At 44.4% G+C, this 25,230-nt stretch overlaps 1 long non-coding RNA gene and 1 pseudogene across 1 annotated transcript; both read right to left on the bottom strand.

The window, feature by feature from the left end:
- Positions 1-14,679: 14,679 nt before the first annotated feature.
- On the bottom strand, positions 14,680-17,540 carry LOC136529245 (uncharacterized). Its single transcript, XR_010777240.1, has 4 exons — positions 17,089-17,540; positions 16,787-17,014; positions 15,872-15,931; positions 14,680-15,048 (listed from the first exon to the last, which is right to left on the bottom strand). It is a non-coding gene; the product is annotated as an uncharacterized lncRNA (long non-coding RNA).
- A 761-nt stretch (positions 17,541-18,301) lies between these two features.
- Positions 18,302-24,879, bottom strand: LOC136525930 (desmethyl-deoxy-podophyllotoxin synthase-like; annotated as a pseudogene).
- Between the last annotated feature and the right edge of the window lie 351 nt (positions 24,880-25,230).

The following is a 25,230-nucleotide window of genomic DNA, read 5'->3' as shown; positions in this document are numbered from 1 at the left end:
GTGAGCCACTGTAATTTTTGTAGAATTTATTGTATACTTTTGGTATATGTTCATTAAGTCACCTTGTTATCTAAAATAAATTAAGAAATGCATTAAAAGAATTTATTTGGTCATGGACACTAGGTTTTCTGGTGTTCTTTAGTCATGTGTGACATGTTGGTAAAGTTGGTTTTGCCTAATTATGTATTTGCAACATAAGTTAATAATTATTTTCTTGCCGATGTGGTTTATGGACAGATCTGGGAACTTAGCAAAGTTCTTTATGATAATGTGCTTTGTTGTGAAACTTGTTTATACAAAAGTTGTAGATAATTCATGTATCTAGCTTCTATTAAAATTTGGTGTCATTTGGCCAAGTAGTTTAAGAGTTATAGCTGTTTAAAGTTGGGTTTCAGAAATGGCTGCTTTCTGTCAATTGTAGACCGATTTCTGTAAATGGGTATAATTGACTTAGTTAACTTGAGAATCATGCTGAGATGATTAAAGATGAAATGTAGATAATTTCCTAAGCTTTCCAGAATGTCTTGTTTCATATCATTTGGATTTATAAAACTCCAGATATGATTGATTTATGAAGCTGCTGTTTGCAAGTCCAGAAATTGGCATATTCCGGTTATAGTTGTTGCTTCACCTTGACTTGCTTTGCATGTTGCTAAGTGTGGTTCACGTCCTTGGTAATTAAGTTAAATACACCTGAGATCTTGTGAGACTTATGTGCCATGTATAATATTCTTTGTTATCTTAGCATGATAGATTGTGTGATGTTAAGTTAAGCATAGCTAATGGTGTCTAGTGTCTTAGTATAATCTTGTGTTGTCTTGAATGCTATTGTGATGCATCTCATGTGTTACCATTCATCACTATTCATACACATGCATATTGCATCTCATTAGGTACGCTAGATGAACCACGTGAAGGAACGTGATGTTGGAGCCAAACCCGAAGACAGTGTTTGATGGATCTGTCCCAAAGATGGAAGGACTAAGCGAGTGCTAGGATCTGAGATGTCACCAGGATGGTGCAAGCTAACTGAACTGACTTGTGTCGGATCCCAGGCAAGCCCCGGAGCATTATAAGTCTCCTACTTTATAAAAGCAATTCTTTCTATATATATGAGTTATATATTGTTGCATTAAGTTGTAGGAGTTGATTGAAACCGTTGATGCATTTATTACTATCCTTGCCTACCTTATTACCTTTTTACCCTGTTAGGTCAGGATCGAATAACTGCTTAGCCTTGCTTAGACCGGTAGCGATCGGTGATATCTGGTCACCTACATTATAGGTGGTTACTGGAAGGATTTAGCTATGGAAAGAATGATATCCTGGGATTAACCATGTGTGATGGATAATTGGAGACCGGACGGAAAAAGTTGGAGGCAACCAGACAGGGTTCTGGGGTGCTGTTAGTTTCCGTCTGTGTCGATTAAGGACCGACTGTTGTTGGGCCTCGAGTCATGTTGAACGCATGCCTTACATTTAGCTGGCCGGATAAAGTACCTTCCGACCGCGAAGCTGGGAGATTTTTCGGGCCGAGCAGATTGCCCGCAACGCACTGTGCCGGAGCAGGTGTGGTAGGACACGGGGGCGGGATGATAAGGCCAAAGTGCAGTCGGTCGGCCCCCGGGTACATGTGGTTCCTGGCAAACTCGAGATTCCTGGAAAGTTGACTCGGTGATCAATATCTCACTTTAGCGGGTGAGTGAGGTTTGTGTAAGGAATAAATCACCAGCTGGTTAGGAATCGATTCGAATCGCCATCGCTCCTGGATAGTGAGCACTTGACTCGAGTTACTTCATCGTAGTAATTATTATGGAACAATGATGGTTATCTGGATGGATATGGGATATGCTAAATCTAAATTGGTAACTGGATGTTATTGGTTAATCAAGTGATTGCTATAGTACAGGTGCTTACCTAGATGGATAGGTTATAATAAAGATGATGCAAAGTACTTAAAATGGTTTATTCATGATAACATATGCTTTTCGCAAACGAGTCAGCTAGCCCACTAAAGAAAGCCATTGCATGAATCCTTGGTGTCACTTTATTTCTGGTTTACGACGGGTAAGTCTGGCTGAGTACATTCGAGTACTCAGGGTTTATCCCACCTTGTTGCAGGTGATGTTCTCGACCTGTTGATGATGGTGGCTAACCACCGGTGGGCTCGGTGATTCTATATTACTTCTCATCTATATGCTTTTGTCGGATGATGTCACTATGCTAGCAATATATTTGGAACTTATATTAATGTAATCATTTGAAAGCTATGTTGTTTTCACTAAGCGATTTTGAAACCCAAACTTGTACTATTATTTGTTAACCCCTTTGTAATATTATTTCCGCTGCAACCCGATGTATGTGATGTGTATTTGCTTAATCACGCGATCTTGGTTGTGATGTTGATTTACCGAGGTCCTTCGTGACACTCGGCGGACTACCGGGTTTATATAAGTGAAAGTATGTGTGTGTCAACGTGTTAGCGGGGACAGCCGTACTTGATCTTGTATAAATTGGGCGGTTCTGTCACAGCTGGTATCAGAGCGAGATTAAGCATAATACTATCATGTACTTAGTTTTCAAAACGAAGTTTTGGTTTTAAAAAGCCTATTTTAACTAAAACTTTAGCTACAGGCAAATTTGTCAAAAATTATTTGCAAAACTATGCTAGCGACATCCTTCTTTATGCCCAGTTAAGGACTATTAGGTGGCTATCTAAGTACTAACTTTGGGGGATGTACTTTATTGAAATTTTTACTTTCGTCGTCCATACGGCGTGCTATTGTATGGATGCCGTTCACTTGAATGGTAATGTATGGATCAATTGCATCTACGCCCAGGTAAGTGTGAGTTGTGAGAGCATGACCGTTCAACTATCGGTCTAGGGGAGAGTTAGCTGTGGTTACTGGAATATTTACATGTTACACACATGTATATATGAAGGTACTTAATTGTGTGTATATCTACCGGGTAGCTATGGATACCGAAGTATATATATCTGGGGATGTATATATGGAAAGTATCGTAGTTTACTGCTTTCATTATGTGCTTATTTATCTCTTATGGGGATGGGCTGCAATGAATTTGCCTGCAGGTACGCTAACCACGAATGCGTAGATTGAATGTAGCTGACGACTAGCTATATATCGAGAGAGTACGTGTTATGCCACCGACATAGAACGTGATTGCCACCTTAGGCTGGCAATTTCGTGAGGACGAATAGGACGAGCATGCATCATGATTGTGCTTGTGCATAAATATGCTTCCCTTCCTTTGTTCTAAGTACTAAGTAACTTGTGATCGATGTATTGCACTATCTTCCTTGTGTGGAGTTAAACAAGAATGCCTTGTTCCATGTTGCTTGAATAGGATGTGCTTGAGAAAAGTGTGTGCTTAGCCTTGCTAGAAATAATTGTGGTTACATGCTTAACCTATAATGTCCTCTAGTTTAGCCAAGTGGTGGGTATGTATGCTTGTTATCTAATTAGTGCCATAGTTATCACCCTTTTGTCCTCGGTAAGCATACGAGTGTTGGAGAGCGCTATCTTAGAACCACGTCCAAGTTTTGGTAATCACTTGGTGGACACAAGACGTATATGGAAATTTGGCAAGAAGTCCCCTGCTCAGTTGTCTTTGGAAATTAAGCTATGCTCTCTTGCGTTGTGTTTTGATTTTCGGATCCCCTGCTTGTTGACTCCTAACCTTGTGACTACCTTTGTTTGCTATCCCTCCTTCGCATAGTGCTTGCTCCTATGCAACCCAATTTGTGCCAGGTGAGATTTCTTGTAGGTTATATGTTCAGTAATGGTGCCACAATTAGTGATCTACGGTGCCGCGACGAAACCGAGAGCCTCCTGTGGGCGCGCACACAAGGTTGTGCTACTCGGCACGCGCTGGTATCGAGGTTTCTAGTCATGATCCATTGCAGAACTGCACCGATATGTTATTCTCACTTGAGCTCTTCCTTGGTTATCTCTCCTTATCATGTCAAGAGATATATATGTCGAACTAGATGCAATAGGACTCCCTTGTGAAGTCATCCAACGGTTAACCCTTGAAGAGCAGGTCACTAACAGAAACATAAACAGACTGCAAGAGGTGGTAGACAAGTGACTCTACTTGACGATCCCTATAATGACGTCGGTCATCTAGTGAGCAACTTATGTCATTTTCATTGGATCAGAAAGGTGCACCACACTTAAGGTTGAACAAGTTATCAGTCGGATGATAAATGGACTAGGAGATTATGTGCTGTAATAGGTCACCTGGTATATATGAGATTCCTGTCCAAGTTCTCAATCTTTAGGTGCATAAGGATGACATAGACAAACCGACCTCCTTTGGTGTGACCCCTTTCTGCTGACTTCAATGGCGACCATCTGTAGGCTTCGACTAAAATTTTTATTGTCAAGAGTAAAGATTTGGAACCTTTTTAGTGTTGAGGGACAACTGATTTGTTACTAGTAGGAAAGTTAGTCTTCAGTTAGGTAACGACTATTTGGTAACTATGAAGGCCAGATCTCACAGAACAATGTTGATCAAGGAAAGAGCAAACCTGGCCCTACAATGCAAGTGCTACTTCTTCTCCAAATGTGCTATCAAGTCAATTCCATCATGGACAATCACGTATATAGTACAAGATGTTGTATCGGCTAGGTAGGAGCTAGCGAAAGCACGTCCCTAGTTTTAGTCAGCATCTTTGTGCCCCAAGGTGCCAATTACACATGTGTCCGGACTCTATTGGATGAAGTGCCAAAGAATATATAGGAATGGTTCCTTGTCAATGTAGAAATGCCCTACATGTGGAATAATGTTTTGTGCCCTGCGAAAACAGCCCACCAGTCCAATGCTTGCGCATCGTCAAGTTGGTATCTAGATCAACGGCGGAAAGTATTACCAGAGAAGCATGTGAGGAAAACTCTAGCCCCCATTCTCAGCTAGAGAAAAGCTGCTGCTACTATGAGAAAGGTTAGAGAGTGCAAAACACACACCTCAACGTGTGGGGCGAAGAAAAGAGAGGACACGAAATCTGTCCAGATTTTGTGGCACTAAACCGGTTATCTTCAAGCCGGCGATTAGTGACTCAAACGAAGTTGAATTGACCCCAAACTTGGTGATCTCATTCTTTGCTTAGGACCCTTCAATGTCTTAAGTTGGTTTGAGTATTGGTTGAGTAAAACGTCGGATTTGAGAGATATCTTGTCAGGCTCGGTTTGCTGCCATTTTAGAACAGAGCAATTTTGGTAGATGAATTGTTTGGATGGTCAAACGGTGTCCGTTTGAGTTGATTTTGGTGAGTAGTTAGAAGACCCATGGATCTACAAGCCCACCAAATTTTGTGCATATTGGAGCAGTAGTTTGTGAGATATGAATAGAAAACAAAAGGGTATAGAATCTGCAATTTTGTTGTGACTGCGATCATCATTTGCATTAGACAGTTGTGTTTGTCATTCCTGCCAAGAAATTATAACTTGTAGGTATATTGCTGATTAGACAACCCTCCATACCCTTGAGAAGACTAATTGCACCCCTATGTGCCTTGCCTTTGCCCTCTTAGATCAGCAATGCGTGAGCAGTCAAGGTGTTCTAGAAGTCAAAATTTTGCCCTTGCAATTCGAAAGCAATTGGAAAGATGTCAAACCGCAGATTTTTGGATTATGGTTTTTGGGATATTGATTGGCCTTAGAATGGAAGCCTCGACGACAAATGTAGTAAGAAAGCTGGTTTTACTACGATACAAGTCAACCTAACTTGCTGTGCAACTGCACCACGAAGGCAAATTGTGCTCAACCTGCTTGGTAGTGAACTAGTCCCTAGTTTTGTGATTACTTGCAACTTGTGTTGTCCTCCAAGCCTCGCTAACATCCTTCTATGTCAATGGTTCTCCAATGCTGACATGCCTTTGGTACCTTATATGTGTTTTTACCCAAGAGGTTGCATCAGATTCCACCCAGATCACTGTTGCAACTTGGATCCCAAGGCTCCCTAAGGAATGATCATCGATAACATTGAGCCGACAGAGTCAGCTATTATGTTTACCACTCACTCAGCAGACTCAGACCATACAATATTGTTATCAGAGAAAGAGAACTGCACACATGAACCATTGCAACGAGTATCCTTCAGAAGATTATCATCTAGTGCAAAGTCCATAAGGTCTGTGCTATATCCACTTGGGAAGTAGATGCTACAAGTATTTAGTCTACGTTTGTATCGCTCTTCGTACATCGAGGACGAAGTACATAGGACATTGCTATCTTGGATTCCTCCCAAAGTAACAATACTTCATGAAGGCCAACGAAGGAAATTCTTCAGACAAAACTTACTACAAAGGACAAGTATCAGAAAGTGTCTTGACCAAATTAGCCTCTCTTATGCTTGAAGCTATGTAGCCTAAAGCTCTGGCTGATATTGGAAACTGGTAGCATGTCTCTCTTCCACAAAAGTCTTTCGTCCTGAATCTCGGGACGCGATTCTTTTAAGGGGGGAGGGCTGTAACACCCCAGGTGTTTGCCACCAGTTAAGCAATGGGTTTGAGCTAAAACATGGTATATTAAGTGATGATGAAGAGGTCAAGGTCGAACCTATAGAAACGAGCCACAACCTAAACTTGGAGATTGCACCTTTGCTCGCCTATAGACCCCTTTTCAAGATATATGCTTGGGTGGTGTTATTGGAATATCTTCATATGTCTCACATCAATAACCATCTATATTGATCCATGGAAAAGTTTCGTGAAGTTTGGAATCAAAAAGTCACATGAAATAATAAGTTATATCCTTATTGGAATGACTTTGCTAAGTGCTTGAATTGCACTATTAAGTGAATGAGAACATGAGATGTCAACCAAACCTTGCAACCTTGCCAAAATGACTTTAGATGAACTCTACAACAAAAGTCATGAAAGGTTCATGTTGGGCAAATGCCAAGAAAATGCTCCAATGGATCAAAAAGGATAATTTAAGCTTCATCGTGATCCTACTTTGGTCAAAGTAGAACAACAGGTTCTATACCAGTTTTGAGGTTGGACCTTAAATGAAAGTTGTAGTCCATATCATGTAGAACAAACTTTGTTTTTGGACCAAGAGCTAGATCAACTTGGAAATAAGTCAAACAGAGGCTCGAAGTTGGAACCTGCTGCTGATTTCAGCACTTAGAAATATTCTAAGTATGAAATTCATCGACATCGGCATTGACGTCTCGCGTTCTCCAAATTTCGTTAAGTAACTTGACTTGACCCCAAAATAAAAGTTGGAGCTTACACGATGGGGAAGAACATACAAGAAGATGGCACCAGTTGCATTTCATTTCGACCATCAATTTTGGATGTTTGATTGTCGCTGTCAAATCACTGACACTATCAAGTTTAGTACTAATTATCTACTAATCCAACAGCCTAATGGCCGAGCACCCTTAATCAAGTTTGTAGAGCATCAGAAGATGAAGAATTTTGCTTCAAGGCCCATAGCCCAGTTCGGAGCAGAGCTGGCCCAAAAACGGACTCCAAGGCGGGCACAGTGACGCTCACCACGTGTTCGACGAAAGGGCGCCGTGGCAGCCATGCAGCAGAGCGCGCGTTTCATTGCCGCCGCGCGTCCGACCTCCGTGCCACGCGTCGCCTCGCGCCCTGCTGCTCCAAGACCGAGCGCCCGGGTGTCTCCATGCCTCCCTCCCTCGCTCTCGTCCTCCCTGGCGCTCTTCCTTCGCGCGCACGCACACCAGAGCTCGCCCACCATGGCCGCCGCCGTCGAGCTCCCGTGCCACCACTGCTCCCTCGCCTACAGCCCTCCTGTGCCTGCACCGCGCGTCGCTACGCATCCGTCGCATCACGACGCCCCTCCTGCGCCCCTTTTTCGATCACCGCGGCCGCCGGAGCGCCGTCGCCGCCAGTTCCGGCGAGCTCGAGCCACTGGCTTCTGTGGCCAGCCGTCCTTGGGCCACCGCAAGCCGAGCTGTGGGCTCCTAGTTGTGCGTACGCTCTCGCTGGTGCTCCACGCCGCTGCCAGCCACCGCCCGCCAACGCCGGTCAGCTCCTCCGCCGTCGCCACCGGAACTGCGCCCCTGCATGCCGCACACGCGCGTGGCCAGGCCACCGTGGGCCACCTCGGGCCGAGCCGAGGCCTCCGGCGGGTGCGTAAGGACCCCCTAGTGCTCCCCCGCCCCTCAGCCGCCGACGACGTGCCTTCTCCGGCCGGATTCCGCGAGCTCCGACGGCCTCCCCTGCTCAAATCCCGTCAGGGACCTCCTGCTAGAATTCGACGAAGTTCAGGGTCCTAACTGCGAAGTCAGTGACTCATGTGAATAGTACCGTAAGGACTGGTTTGTAATTATTTTGCAAGAACTTTAGAAATTCATAGTAAATCGTAGAAAATTCGTAAAATAGTAAATGAGGACTTTTTGGAATCCTTGTGAAATTGTCTATGCAGTGGATCTATAATATGGCATGTTTTAGTTTAAATACTTTGCGGTAAAAATAGAATTGTGTAGTAAGGTTGTAATGCTAGTTGAATTTGTTATTTTTCATAACTGTAGATCTAGGGCTCCAAATGAAGTGAAATTTTTGTGGCATGCTACTCATATGATAGTTGATGTGTGGTAAAAATTTCATGAGTATTGGATGAAGTATGAGTGAGTTATTGGTTTATCTTGCTCTCACATGATTTCTCGCTTTAGCAACTTGTCTTTTTCATAGAGGTTGCTATACATATTCAAATGGAGTGAAATTTGTACAGTATACTATTGAGAGGATAGGTGAGCCACTGTAATTTTTGTAGAATTTATTGTATACTTTTGGTATATGTTCATTAAGTCACCTTGTTATCTAAAATAAATTAAGAAATGCATTAAAAGAATTTATTTGGTCATGGACACTAGGTTTTCTGGTGTTCTTTAGTCATGTGTGACATGTTGGTAAAGTTGGTTTTGCCTAATTATGTGTTTGCAACATAAGTTAATATTTATTTTCTTGCAAATGTGGTTTCCGGACAGATCTGGGAACCTAGCAAAGTTCTTTATGATAATGTGCTTTGTTGTGAAACTTGTTTATACAAAAGTTGTAGATAATTCATGTATCTAGCTGCTGTTAAAATTTGGTGGTATTTGGCTTTGTGGTTTAAGAGTTATATCTGTTTAAAGTTGGGTTTCAGAAATGGCTGTTTTCTGTCAATTGTAGACCAGTTTCTGTAAATGGATATATTTGACTTAGTTAACTTGAGAATCATGCTAAGATGATTAAAGATGAATTGTAGAAAATTTCATAAGCTTTCCAGAATGTCTTCTTGCAAGTCATTTGGATTTGTGTAACTCCAGTTATAGCTAAATCTTATAGCTGCTGTTTGCATGTCCAGAAATTGACAGATTCCAATTATAGTTGTTTGCTTGTATATTGCTAAGTGTGGCTTTGTTGATGATCAAGTTATGATACTTGTGACCTTATTAAACTTGTGTCATGCTTGATGTGCTTGCTCTCTATAGTTAGTTGTGTGATGATAGTTAAATAGCTATTGGTGTCTATGTCTTACATAATCTTGTGTTGTCTTGAATGCTTATGTGATGCATCTTGTGTTACCATTCATCACATTCATACACATGCATATTGCATCTCATTTAGGTACGCTAGATGAACCACGTGAAGGACGTGATGTTGGAGCCAAACCCGAAGACAGTGTTTGATGGATCTGTCCCAAAGATGGAAGGACTAAGCGAGTGCTAGGATCTGAGATGTCACCAGGATGGTGCAAGCTAACTGAACTGACTTGTGTCGGATCCCAGGCAAGCCCCGGAGCATTATAAGTCTCCTACTTTATAAAAGCAATTCTTTCTATATACGAGTTATATATTGTTGCATTAAGTTGTAGGAGTTGATTGAAACCGTTGATGCATTTATTACTATCCTTGCCTACCTTATTACCTTTTTACCCTGTTAGGTCAGGATCGAATAACTGCTTAGCCTTGCTTAGACCGGTAGCGATCGGTGATATCTGGTCACCTACATTATAGGTGGTTACTGGAAGGATTTAGCTATGGAAAGAATGATATCCTGGGATTAACCATGTGTGATGGATAATTGGAGACCGGACGGAAAAAGTTGGAGGCAACCAGACAGGGTTCTGGGGTGCTGTTAGTTTCCGTCTGTGTCGATTAAGGACCGACTGTTGTTGGGCCTCGAGTCATGTTGAACGCATGCCTTACATTTAGCTGGCCGGATAAAGTACCTTCCGACCGCGAAGCTGGGAGATTTTTCGGGCCGAGCAGATTGCCCGCAACGCACTGTGCCGGAGCAGGTGTGGTAGGACACGGGGGCGGGATGATAAGGCCAAAGTGCAGTCGGTCGGCCCCCGGGTACATGTGGTTCCTGGCAAACTCGAGATTCCTGGAAAGTTGACTCGGTGATCAATATCTCACTTTAGCGGGAGAGTGAGGTTTGTGTAAGGAATAAATCACCAGCTGGTTAGGAATCGATTCGAATCGCCATCGCTCCTGGATAGTGAGCACTTGACTCGAGTTACTTCATCGTAGTAATTATTATGGAACAATGATGGTTATCTGGATGATATGGGATATGCTAAATCTAAATTGGTAACTGGATGTTATTGGTTAATCAAGTGATTGCTATAGTACAGGTGCTTACCTAGATGGATAGGTTATAATAAAGATGATGCAAAGTACTTAAAATGGTTTATTCATGATAACATATGCTTTTCGCAAACGAGTCAGCTAGCCCACTAAAGAAAGCCATTGCATGATCCTTGGTGTCACTTTATTTCTGGTTTACGACGGGTAAGTCTGGCTGAGTACATTCGAGTACTCAGGGTTTATCCCACCTTGTTGCAGGTGATGTTCTCGACCTGTTGATGATGGTGGCTAACCACCGGTGGGCTCGGTGATTCTATATTTACTTCTCATCTATATGCTTTTGTCGGATGATGTCACTATGCTAGCAATATATTTGGAACTTATATTAATGTAATCATTTGAAAGCTATGTTGTTTTCACTAAGCGATTTTGAAACCCAAACTTGTACTATTATTTGTTAACCCCTTTGTAATATTATTTCCGCTGCAACCCGATGTATGTGATGTGTATTTGCTTAATCACGCGATCTTGGTTGTGATGTTGATTTACCGAGGTCCTTCGTGACACTCGGCGGACTACCGGGTTTATATAAGTGAAAGTATGTGTGTGTCAACGTGTTAGCGGGGACAGCCGTACTTGATCTTGTATAAATTGGGCGGTTCTGTCACAACAGCTGTGAGGGCTATGTGGCTCTGGCTTTAGCTCAGTATGAGGACCTTTTCTAGCTTGTTAGAGGTTACCTATATGGCGCAGGAGGGGCTCCGGTTTGTATGATCTCGGCCTGCCAAGAGGGTGCACTTTGGTTTCTTTGTATTTTGTTAGTCACTCCTTGGAGGGGGGTTCATGCTTACTGATGGGGAAATCTTAGCGGCCCTAACTTGTTAGACGAACCTTTAAAAGGCCTCATAATGAACCCTACCGACCTTCCTTGGTAGTGGGTTAAGAGGCTCGTGACCTCGGGTGAAAGGGTAAATCGTGACTCACAGTGAAAGTGTACAACCTCTACAGAGTGTAAAACTGGTATATCAGTCGTGCTCACGGTCACGAGCGGCCTTGGAACATTTATGGAATAGATGATGAATACTGATGATACTAATGATAAAGATGCTCACTAATGATTACTGTTTATGCTATTCATTATTCATGTTTACCCAATCATGTGTTTATATGGGCTTGTGATAAACTTGTTGCTACTCCTATGCTAAAATTGTGACCATTAAAAACTAATCGCAGTTAAACCAGTGTCATCCTTTTGAGCCTCATGAACCTTATGTTATATTTGTTGAGTACGACATGTACTTATGCTTGTTTTATTTTTCACATATTTGGATAAAAATCCCGGATGGGTACCAGAATGCTAGAGTTTAGAGAAATTAGGCTTGTGGTCAACTAGTCAGTTATCCCTGTGGATTTCGATTCTTCGCCTGAAGATCGGAGTTGTCTTTCCGCTGTCTATACTCTGAGGTTATATTATGTATACTAATATGTTATGTATTTAAGCATTGTCTATTGATATTACCCTTATTTGTAGCTATATATGAGATTTGACTTCCTGGGCTCACATGTGGTGTGTATTTGGTTTTGTCCTTAAAACCAGGTGCTACACACGCCAACCTAATTTTGGTGTTTTTTTCTGACACAATCTCACATGTAAGACACTCTTTCTCCCTCCTTTCCTCACCATTGTCGCCTCCATCTCCCTCTCTCTCTCTCTCTCTCTCTCTCTCTCTCTCTCTCTCTCTCTCTCTCTCTCTCTCTCTCTCTCTTCCCCACTGCCGCTTCCCTCCCACTCCATGGTCCACGGCACCACGCCTGACCACACTAAAGCAAGAGTGCACTCAAAGCCGCCCTCCACCTCCCCTTTTACCTTCTCTGCCGCCCCTCCACTGCAGCACCTTCTGATGAGGTCATCGCTCTTTTGGATACAAGGCTTGGAGGCAAAGAGGACCAGTGTGGGCGTCCAAGTCACAGCGGAGGTCTAGTCCAACTCAAGTTGGAGTCCACCTCGGACTCTAGGAGTAGTCCTAGTTAAAAACGTCACCTAGGACACATATAGACTCTTTTTTGACATATTATTACCTATGCGTGGAAAATTAAGGTGATAACCTTTCCAATGCCAATGGTCTCATGTCAAAATTCCTTTAGAGCCAATGGAAATCATAGAAACAAGTGGACGTCCAGAATCTATCCGGGTGATGCGTCACCGTATTTTGGGTCGTTGCCTGATGTATCATATTAGATCCCAAAAGGCCCCCCTAGAGTTATGTGCCCCCTAAGACCTATTAATTCATGGCCACCACTTCGTTAGGGTTTGTGTTTTGTTGAGTTCTAGTTTTTCTTGTAAAACCAACATTCTTCATAGCACTTGTAACGTTGAGTTTGACTGCACTGAATCTGTGGCCCTGTTCTTGTTCTTATTCGATTATGTCGATTAGTCCTTTCAATTGAAAACTTGAACCTATTAGTTTGATAAACTTCAACTCTATTTGCAATATTAGATTGTGTCCTTTACATTCTTGCTTGTGTTCTCAATTCGCTTGTAGGAAAAGCCTTCTAGACGAGATCAATCGTGCTGTGCGTGGTTGATAACCAATGGAGAAGTGGTTACAAGTTGCACGGGTCGGAATCATACTTGATTATTAGAAACCTAGATCATGAATGTGGAGTTCTTCACATCGATTTTCCCCTACGCTGAGTCTCCATCATCTCCCCCCCCCCCTCCGCCGCGTCTTCTCGCTCATCTAGTGCATGGCGAGATTGGCCTTGCAATTTTCTCCATATCCAACGATGCTCCATGGTGTGGTGGTGCCCTTTCACTCTGTCTACATGATCACCCCCCTCCCTAGCCAAGGCATGCAAGCCACAGCCAGAAACTTAAATCGGTGTAGCTAGGGGCTATAGTTGAGATTCGGCCATGGAAAGCCTCTTGTATCCCTCCATCTCTTCAGAATAGACTATCTATGATATATCACAAAAGTATGAGGTGGCTTGGTGGTTCGCACTCAACAGAGGCGAGTGAGCAGTAGTAGTGGCACAAAAGCTAGTATATGCTAGACATAGCTATTGGAAGGTGGCAATGGGGAGGAGGGAGGTGTAAAGTTATCGGGAGAGATGGATCATATGACAGGCAGGCCCAAGCTATGCTTGAAAACCACCAAAAGAAGACCAAGATGTCTCTTCATGTGGAGCTTGTGGCGGTGTGAAGCTCACCGGTGCGACAGCCGCATGAGCAACTCGCCGGCGGGGTGGCGTTACACGAAGCTCCTCCCCTGGCCTGTTTACTGGAGCATCCGTCGTGGAGGCTCGCCGGTTCGGTGGAGCGGTCGTGGCGGGCGGACGCCGCGGTATAGGCGGGCGGCGCAGTGGAGGCAGAGTGGGGAAGGCAGGCGACATGGTGGAGGCGGAGTATGAAAGGCGGGCGGCGTGGTGGAGGCCAAGCTCAGTGGAGAGATGTTTTTTAGCGTCCAGACCGATAGACGCCCTGGCCTCAACATTTGCGCTAAGAAAAGTGGGACTAGCTAGTAGTACCTAGTGAGCCTTAATTAAGATGGCTGGTGGCTTAAGGAATTTTGGGTCTGCACATATAAACATTTTAGATTGTAATAACGTGTTACACAAGTGCACAAGAAACATATTATTGTCTAGCGTCCGATGCTACAACTTGCGAGCAAGCTACTAGGGCACAACTATTCTATTTTTGGTGGCAGAACTCACTATAACACAACATACCTTTGCCAACACTTTTTAAAGTGGGCAAATGGTACCTTTCCCGACAGATAACCTCCCACCAAAAGTTTTGCCGACAATTTACAAACAGCCGCGCTAGAAGCCGTCGGTAAAAGTTTCACCGACAGTTAATAGAATCACCGATAGTTATGGTGTAGCCAAATGGTGTACCTACGCCGACAGTTAAAACCTTCGCCGACAGTTAAACCTTTGTCAACAGTTAAGTCCTACGCCGACAGTTAGAACCTTTCCCGACAGTTTATATGTTGCCGAAACCATTTCCAAGGCAGAACTATATAGCAAATATAGATATCAATACAATTTGAATAGTTTGACAAATCCACTTTTCTTCATAGAGAAGGCATCACATTTAGCAAATCCACTTAATTCTATATTAAATCTTCCACACATACATCAGTTGGATACATAGAAGTCAAGTGATGATCATAGTACATAGAGCCATGCATATACAGGGAGATGAGCCACTAGAAGACATATACAAGTTTTGTGCTAACTGATTATGGCTAAAGATAAGAGATCAATAGATCATGACTTGGGCACATAAGTGACATTCAACACTTCCATGTGTTTGGCCTACGTGACAGTAGGTGTAGAACAAAAGAACAAAACAACAATTCATGTCTTGCACCAATTCTAGGACACTTCAGAATACTCTTTTCCTTGATGCACAAATGTGGCGTGTACATTTGAGCTTGTTCTGCAGCTGTCAGATGACTTGACACATCGCTGCATATGCAACATTATATTAGAAAGGTGTAACAACTGGAATTCGAAATTTAAATTAACAGATTTGCAGTATAGAAATATTGCCCATCAAAGGCAAGGGAGAATCCAGTATTTTCGAAAACAATTCACCAGCCCTACTGCACTCTAGGTGTTTTGAAAGTAATAATTTAGCACGAACTGGGTTGTCTCAACAACCAAGACTGCCATCTCCATCTCAACAAAAATTATGAATTCCATTAGACTTTGCATTTCTAAGGCTACTAATGAACTACACAGGGAAAAGGCTGATATTAAATCTCAGGATCTGTAGCTATTTACAGGCTTGTGTTGTCCATTCTATGGTACACAAACAAAGAATGGTAGGGGCAAACAGACTAATCTCTGCAGAGAAGCAAACAAAATGACACTAGAAGTCTTTGGCCAGAAACTTGTATTTTGTATTTTGCCCATAAAATACAAAATATATAGTCGATGGTGACTAGCAAGGAAACAATGTATAATCAATACAGAGATACAGTTGTCCAACTATGAAGGTGATGGCTATTCTAAATAAGCACCATACTGTATGCATACAAAAGTTTTTCTGAAATATAAACAGGTGATAAGAATTACCATTCCTCGGAACATGGCACCATCTCAGGAACTGAATGGAAGACTCAATTTAAAAGAGAGGTAGGATAGGCATATGTAACCAAAAAATGAAAAATCAAACAGTCAAGTGCAAACAAGAGATAGAAGCACCAGACACCTTATATTTCTACTGTTCTGCTCCTTATGAATTCAGTAAACATACCCTAAAGGCCACATGTCAGGCACAACTTACCAAAGATAATTTGAGTGGCCTGAATTTTCCTCAGCCTTGTGTTATGTCATCAGATGTTAACTACAAATAAATTAGAAACGTCAGGCACAATTCATAGCAAAATTTCATGAGAAAACAGACCCTTGAGCTAAAATTTTCAGCAACAGATGGCATTGCGATTTCAGAACTATAAAAATCTAATATGGTAGAGCAGGAACTCAAAATGTGGTATAAATGGTTATAATTTATGGTAGCATTAACAACCAGGTATGCATGCATCAGGTTGGTAGAGTCGAAATGATCTGGTGCCCATATGAGTTTCTGGTACTTCCATTTGTGAAATGCTAAAATTCAATGCTGCCTTTCAGTTTCAGTATTATCACAGAAATGAAACACGAACAGGTAAAGCTGAAAGTGTCCAAGCTTTTGCATACTTCGACATATGTCAATGCATAATGAACATCACTATCCGAAAGTTGGTAATGGCTGACAAAATTAATACTTCATGACAGAGTCCAATATGGACAGTTAAATTGGGATCTTACATAAATTCAATATGGGTATAAACTGCTTGGAGAAAAAGGTTGATTCTGCTAATTGAACATAGAGTTTTAGTCACAGGGGATAACAGTTCTTGTACTGTGCAGTCTAGCTTGTTCCTGAAAAACATTTGGATAAGATCTATTGAATAGATACATTTCTGGTTCAATGGTTAAATCCCATGAATATTTCAGTAGTAACCAACAGGCGGCACAAAAGTGACATTCAACATCGATGCACACAGAATGAGGAACATTGGTCATACTACTTCTCATGAGTGCGCTTGATCTTTCCTTTGCTACTTTCAATCATGTTTACTCACTACTTTGCACTAAATCAACACTTGTACTACCGGATCTACCAAAAACAAATATTAGTTATATATCATCACAATACCTGAGTGTATATTGAGAGAGGATTTTGCTTTCATACGGTCGCTCACTTCAGAGACATGGAAGTGGCTTAAAAACCGAATAAACCTCCCCATTAGATACAGCCCACATCGATCTTCCATGTGCAGACTCCAGTGACCTTCACTTTCTCGAGCAGCTCTAGGGCTCCAGGTGATTTCCCCTCAATAAACCAAACCTAGATCGGATAGGAGCAGGCTGTGATCTATGGGAACTGCAGGAGAGGGAAGAAATCAAATTAGATCTCAGATCTGGGATATGAATAAAAAAAGGAGGAAGCAAAACTACCTGTCACCCGGCTTGCCGGACATTCAGCGCCAGCGTGAGCTTCTTTTACCGGCTCCTTCGGGAAGATCTTGGGGACGGCGGCGGATAAGAGCTGGGGGCGGGAGGGGGCGAAGGTGGGAGGGAACCGCGGACTCGGGAACCGTCTCCTCTAGTGCGGGCAATGCGACGAACCAGAAGGAGCGGCGTAGGGAGCAGAGGAAGCGGCGCGAGGGAAGCATGGGTTGGCGTGGTTAGGGTTCCGGCGGGTGGCAGCATTGTGCAGGGTGGCGGCGGTAGGCGCTGGTGTTGGAGTCGGTGGTCGCGGGCGTTGGCGTGGGAGGTGGTGGCGGCGAGCCCTGGCGTGGGAGGCGGCAGCGGGCGCTCGCGCGGGGCGCGGGGCACGGGGCGTAGGTCGCGTGCGCTGGTGGTGGCGGCGCCTTTTTTCCAGTGCTGCTGGGCTGGATGTGCGAGAGGGGGGGGGGAGAGTACTAGGGTTGGGTTCGATTTCACTTTGCGCGGACTACAGATTTACTCGGCGTCATTTTTGCGCGGGCTACAGATCTCGTCCTCAACCATCGTATTCACGCAAACAGAATTTTGGCACCTTCTTTATCTAAGCTTAATGGGCCACGATTAAAGCAAGGTGCAAGGGACCGTGTTTCATGACAGTAAGGGTCGGAATTCTCAGATTTATCTGATTTTATACTTTATATATGATCGTTTACCCGGTGCAACGCACGTTGCTCACATGTATAGACACATATTTTTATCCTAATTAAGCTCCTGAACACTACTGATCTCATTGTCATCTTTACTGATATATGCATTAAGAAGTAAGGAATACATATTCATGGAGTTTGAAGCTAAAGATTTAGTCTGTCTAGCGTAATATTTATTGTGTAAAAATGTTTTTTATAAACACGTGTGTGGCGCACGTGCATACTTGCTAGTTTCATGAAAAGATCCAGAGCCGGAGTATAATTTAGGCAGGACCGTATACACTTTCGCCGACACTTAGATAGTCGCCTCGTTTAGGCTACGCCGACACTTATTTCGTCGAAAAACATTTGCCGACAGTTTGATTGTCCCAAGAGAAACGCCGACAGTTAATTTGTAGTCATACGCCATCATTGCCGACAGATTACGTGACTTTAAAAGGGTTATACAATTACCGACACATAGTGTGTAGTTGAAATCAATCTTTTGCCAACAGATAACTGTAGGCAAATATGTGTCATGGTGTAGTGACTGGGACTGGGATGAGGTAAACATCCCTCTTTGGGCGAACATCGACACCAAATTTCTCAGCCATGTCTACCTTATCGGGTGTGATCCCCGGTGGGAGCTGCCAGTCGAAGTGGTATAGGAGTGTCGCGAGTGCCAACTCGATGTTGGCATGCGCTAGCATTATGCCCGGGCACATCCTTCTTCCTCCACTGAACGGCAAGAACTGGAAGTCCGTGCCACGAAAATAAACTGTAGTTCCTTCGAAACGCTCTGGCTTGAAAACCTCGGCATCATCCCAGTACTTTGGGTCCCTGTTAATCGCCCAGACATTCATGATCATGAGCATGCCTTTGGGCACATCATACCCAAGGATCTTGCAAGATTCCTGACTCGCTTTTGGGAAGAGCACGCATGTTCCTGGGTGCAACCGCAGTGTTTCTTTGATGACATGCTTTAGGTACTTCAGGTTGGTCAGGTCGTCCTCTGTTACACGCGACTTGCATCCCAGGACATGGCGTATCTCTTGTTGCACATTCCGCATCAGTTTCGGATTCTTCGTCAGCTCTAACATGGCCCATTGGATCGATGTCGATGTTGTACTGGTTCCAGTCCCAAACATGTCCTGCAGAGACGTGTCGCGTAACGATTCATGAGGCCATACAAAAAAATAAGGGACTCAATAAAATTCAGGTATCTGAATTTAGTTTTCTTTCAGACCATATAAAAAATAATAAATCTCCCCTCGTGTCTCGGAAGGATGCAAGGCATGCGCAATTTGCAGTAGCCAGAGTGTAGACACTGCTAGACTAATCCTATTATTATTCACGATTTAGCTCGGATAGTTTTCATTACATTCACCAACTAAATATGCCTCAAGTCCTCGACAGTGTATTTATTTGAATACGTAGATATTACTCCCTCTATTCACTACCGAAAACACCTAAGTTGCCGAGTGTCCCCACCTTTGCCGTGGGCAAGATTTCGGGCACTCGGCAAACATGGTGTTTGCCCAATGTCCCAAAGACAACACTCGGCAACAACAAAACTCACGGCATAACAGTTTACGCCGAGTGCCTACACTCGACAAACAATAGACACACGGCAAATTCATGTCCGGGTAACACCGTCGACCTCCGTTATCATTTTGCCGAGTGTCACACGTTAACACACGGCAAACCCACCTATATGCCGAGTGTCAACATACGACACTCGGCAAACCCACATCTATACCGAGTGTCACCTTGCGACACTCGGCAAATGCTGTTATATGCCGAGTGTCAACATCTGACACTCGGCAAACAAATTTTTTTTGATTTTGCCCCCTAAACTTTTTGTACTGTTGTCTTACAATACCTGTTGCTCTGTGTTGAAGTTTTGTACATTTCTGAGTTATTTTACTATATTTCGTCAATTTATTTTAGTCAAATGAATTTTCGGTAATTTTTTGGATTTGGACTGAAAGTGCTTCGAATATCCGAAAAAGTGAATAAAAAATGATATTCTTGTCACTGAGTCTGTTTTGAGACCGTATCCAGGGCCAGACCAGAAATTTCGAACATTGTGTTCGCGAAACATGAGCAGAAACGCGTGGCGGAAACGTCTGAAAATTCTATAAAAAGCAAACGAAGTCTGAAAATCACGAAATTCGTCGAGTTGTCATGATATCATACGCGGAGGCTATGGTAAAAAATTGAGAGTGTTTCGGCAAAGTTGACACGTACGCTGCTTCCAAATCGGATCATCTCCGGAGAAGTTTATGAGATTTGAGAAAGATCCGGTAAGATGAGGAGACAATTTGAATGTCGATTTGGAGTTTCACTTCAAATTTTTTTGTATATACAATAGAGAACAAAGATCGCTTCTTGTGAATTTTTGGCAATTTTTCGGAGCCATTTCGTAATTTTAATTCTTTCATCGCAATTATTGAATTTTAGATGCGTGATATACAAACACATGAAATAATAGTCCAATTTTTGTACAAGCTTGAAATATACATTTGTGAGTGCACCTAACAAAGTGTAATGCAAGTTCATTTCATAAAATTAGTGAAACATGAAATAGAGGAAAGTAATTAAGTAGAGGAAAGAAAAGGGCAGCATGAAATATAGAAATAAGTTTGCCGAGTGCTGCATAGGTGGCACTCGGCAACAATGTAATAAACTTTTTTTTAAAATTTCTTGTTAAGGGAGAATAGGGATTTTTTAAAATAGGGAAAACAGGAGGGCACTTTTTAAAAAAATGTTTGCCGAGTACCCAATCGTCACAGCAGATTTCCATTGTAATATTAGGGTGAAATTTTGTAGGCCGAGCTAGAAGAAGAGAGGAGGCAGAGAATAGCGTTAGAGGCGAATATTGATGCTGATCGGCAGAGGCAGGAGCAGATGTTTCAATGGATGCAAAATCTTAGCGCGAAGATGGGTGAACCTCTGCCACAAGCGCTATTCCTTCCTCCTCGTCCTCCTGAAGACACTCTTGTGAGTACATCTATCCTCATGTCCACTCACTCACACACTGACACACACATCAGCACACACACTTACACACACCAACACACTCACTCACACACCAGCACACACACACACACTCACACACACACTCACTCACACACACACACCAGCACACACACACTCACACACACACCAGCACACACTCATACACACACCAGCACACACTCACTCACACACACACTCACTCACACACCAGCACACACTCACACACTCACTCACTCACACACCAGCACACACTCACTCACACACCAGCACACACACACACACACACTCACACACACACCAGCACACACACACACACTCACACACACACTCACTCACACACCAGCACACACACTCACACACACACTCACTCACACACACACACACACTCATACACACACACCAGCACACACTCATACACTCACACTCACACACTCACACACACAAACCAGCACACACACACTCACACACACACCAGCACACACACTCACTCACACACACACACTCACACACTCACACACACACACACCAGCACACACTCACTCACACACACTCACACACACACCAGCACACCAGCACACACACTCACACACTCACACACACAGTTGTATTTGTTGTATTGCCTTTTGAATTGTAATGCTACTACCTATATATGTCTCAACAATTTCTTTTGCAGCTATCAAGTAATCTTATCTATTCTTTGTGTAGGGTCAATCGGCGGCATCAAACGATGTACCTCATGACCCACCGCAGCAGTCGCCGTGGTCTAATTGGAAATTTGCTTCTTTTTATGTGTTGAACTTATTCCTTGTGTTGCACTTATGCTTTTAATGCACTTGTGGTGGATACTTTAAACTCGAACCTTATGTTGATATTGTGGTATGACATTTGTGTACCATTGTGGATTATTGTGATGTATGTGATATGTGGTGTGTGGAGATGATATATATATATATATGTGATATATGTGCTGTGTAATATATCTATGCTGTGAAACATATTTGTGCTGTGATATATATATATATATATATATATATATGTGTGTGTGTGTGTGTGTGTGTGTGTGTGTGTGTGCTGTGAAATGTAATGCAAAAACAAAAAAAAATTCAGATTTCTGAGGCTTTGCCGAGTGTTATGACCAAGACACTCGGCAAAGCAAACACAATTTGCCGAGTGTTATCACCAAGACACTCGACAAATATGAAATATTTGCCGAGTGTAGGTATTATCACACTCGGCGAAAAGCTATTTTTAAAAAAACCAAATACTGTTTCAAAAATGTTTGCCGAGTGTCTGCCTGCACGGCACTCGGCATATTATTATGATTTACCGAGAGCAGCACTCGGCGACAAGGAATTCTAAAAACAAAAAATATTTAAAAAGAAATTAGTTGCCGAGTGCCTTGCCGTTTGACACTCGGCGAAGTCGCTGTTAATGGCGGGTCTGGCGTTATGACCATTTCTTTTCGCCGAGAGCCAAACTGCACACAGCAAAAACTTTGCCGAGTGCCCGATAAATGGCACTCGGCAAAGTTGGCTTTGTCGACACTGTTTATGGCGAGTGCTATTCGTCGAGTGTTACACTCGGCGAACAATTTGCCGAGTGTTTTCTGTCTTTTGCCGAGTGTTTCGGGCACTCGGCAAACTCAAGGAGTCCGGTAGTGATTCTAATTTATATGTTGTTTTAGCTTTTCTAGATATACAACTATTATTATGTATTTAGACATATCGTACTACCTAGAAAAGCCAAAATAACCTATAATTTATGATAGACGGTGGTAATATATTTTTAAAGAAAACATGTTAGAAAATTTTGACTTAAGAGAAGACTAAATTATACTGTAACCCAAAGATTTCCAAACGGGCCGCACGGGCACTACACGGCACAAGCACGGCTGGGCATGGCACGGTAGCCTTGCCGTGCCGTGCCGTGTAGTGCCGCCGTGCTCAGCCTCTGGCCTAGGCACGGCACTAAGCACTCCAGACAGTGCCGTGCCGTGCCACTGGGCACGGCAGTCCAGCGTGTTAGTGCCGTGCCTTGGCACTAACCCACAAAACCACATCAACAATATCGTCCTCGTCGTTGAGCTCCTCAGCATCCCCAACAATATCGTCCTCGTCGTCTTCGGTCATCCCGCAGAGGCGCAACTCGTCGTTGATCGTCATGGAGAGACCGATGTCCTCCTGCTCATCCGACATCTCGTCGTCGCCGGCCTCCGGTCCCTCAACGCCAGTGGCTTCAAAAAAAGAAACAGATCTAGGGTTAAATCAAGAAGAAGAAAAAGAAGTAAAAAACAACAAAGCAAGATCAACAAGAAGAAGAAGTGAAGAAGAACAGCGAATCAAGAAGAAGAAGAAGAACAAGAAACAGATCTAACTCACCTCGCTTGACGGAGCACCAGAGGCAACGGCGACGACGACATCGCTCAGATCCGGCGTCCTGGTACCTCAACGCATCATAGCGGAGCCCCAATGACGCCAGAGTCCGGCGAGATCGACGAGCGCGACGAGCGCGACGAGCGTGACGAGAGAGAGACGAAGACGATTCGTTGGAGATCTCAACGACTAAGCTACATCGCTGGTCAGAGAGAAGAGAAGGGGTGTACAAGGCCGTGCCGTGTGCCCGTGCAAGCCACCGCCGCTGTCACCAGTGACCGGACGGCGAAAAGAAGAGAGTGAGCGGCTAGGGTTTCGAACGAGAGAGCAGAGCCGAAGAGCGAGGTGCGCGCGGCGCGGAGGGGGAAGAAATGAGCACAGTAGCTTCCCCCGGGCGGCTCCTGGCTTATATAGGCGCCCCACCGCAGCCCTTCATCCAACGGCCAGCGCTCGCCGGGGGCTTCATCCAACGGCTCTTAGCCGTGCCGACCCCGTGCCGGCCTTTGGAGCGGGCCGTGCCCGTGCCGTGCCAACCGGCTAGCATAGCGGCCCAGGCACGGGCACGAGGCCGTGCCGTGCTTGGCACGAGCACGGGAGAGGCCGGGCCGGGCCGTTTTCGGACCGGGCCAAATCAGCACCGTGCCCGTGCTGGCCCGATGGGCCAGGCCCGTTTGGAAAACTTTACTGTAACCTAAAACTGAGAGTAAAAAGCAGTAGCAGCATAGAAGTCAGATAGTGATGCCAACGATTGATTGATATAGGTAGTACCAGGATGACAGCTTTAATGGTCGCCATGGTGAGAGGGCAGTCGAGATCATCATGGCATTCCTGCAGCCTCAGAAGCACATCGAGCAAGTCGCGTGCATCGTTGGCGCCGTCGTCTTCGGCACCTGCTCCTGCCTTCCTCTCGCGGTGCTGGTCGATGGCCCGATCCACCAGCTCGAACACCTTGGCGTTCAGCGCCTTGAACTCGCTCACCTTGCCGTTAATGGCTCGCAGGAGCCTCGACGACGGGAACAGGTCCTCGGCGCTGAACTCGGCGAACCTCGTCATCGCCTTGGCCAGCGTGGCCATGAACTCGTCCCGCCACGTGAACCTCTCGCCCATGATGGTGCGCAGGACGGTGTCGGACACGAACCGGGACACCAGCTCGCTGACGTTGACCAACTGATGACGCTCGCCGGAGCGCGCGACCGTGGCGATGGCGCGGGCGAGGTGCGCGGCCTCATCCTCTCGGATGGAGCGGAAGGATCGAACGCGCCTTGCGCTCAGGAGCTCCGTCATGCAGATCCTGCGGAGCCTCCGCCACATGGCGCCGTGGGGCAACATGACGAGCCCCACCTTGTCTCAGATGGTGGCTCTGAAGGTCGCGGTCATGGTCCGGGTGGCGAAGTTGGTGTCGTTCTCCCTTATAACTTCGCGTGCGGCGTCGGCCGACGAGACGACGACAGCGTGCAGCTCCCCTAGCCGGACGTACATGACGGGGGCGTCCCAGCGGCGTGCGAGGACGGCCAAGGCACGGTGCACGAGCCGTGGGTTCGTCACGGTCATTAGGTGGTGAAGGGTGCCAATTACCGGGAGCCGCCATGGTCCCGGCGGCAACCTTGTCCCTGGCGCACAAGGTGGAGTCCGTAGACAATGCAATGCAGATCGAAGAGTACTAGAGCTAGGAGGACGAAGATTAGAATCATATACAAGCACCAAGGGAGCAGTGGCTCCATGGCTTTGCTCCACTATGATGTTAATGATAAAGACGTAGACAATAGGAACTGGCCTAATAATAGAATAAAAGGAGGTACCCAGTGCATAGAGCTCCCGCTTTGTGCGAGATCTGAGGAAGAGTGTCAGTGGCAAGCCTTACCCTCACCTGTATAATGTGAGGAGACCGCGATTCAAACCTGGGACCTTCCGGTCACAGGAGGTAAGACTCTACCCCTTGCACCAGGGCCTAATAATAGAATGAACGTTTAAATTCAGCTTTCAGGCTGTGTATATTTATAGATAGAGTTGCAAGGCTTGGAGGAAGTAGATGCCGTGTCTAAGTTCCTATTGGGATAGTGAAGCCACAAGCC

Source organism: Miscanthus floridulus, chromosome 19, assembly GCF_019320115.1.
Source record: "Miscanthus floridulus cultivar M001 chromosome 19, ASM1932011v1, whole genome shotgun sequence".
In the NCBI taxonomy this organism is placed as follows: Eukaryota; Viridiplantae; Streptophyta; class Magnoliopsida; order Poales; family Poaceae; genus Miscanthus; species Miscanthus floridulus.
Note: the sequence above shows the minus strand (reverse complement) of the source record. Positions and strands in the feature narration are given on the sequence as shown.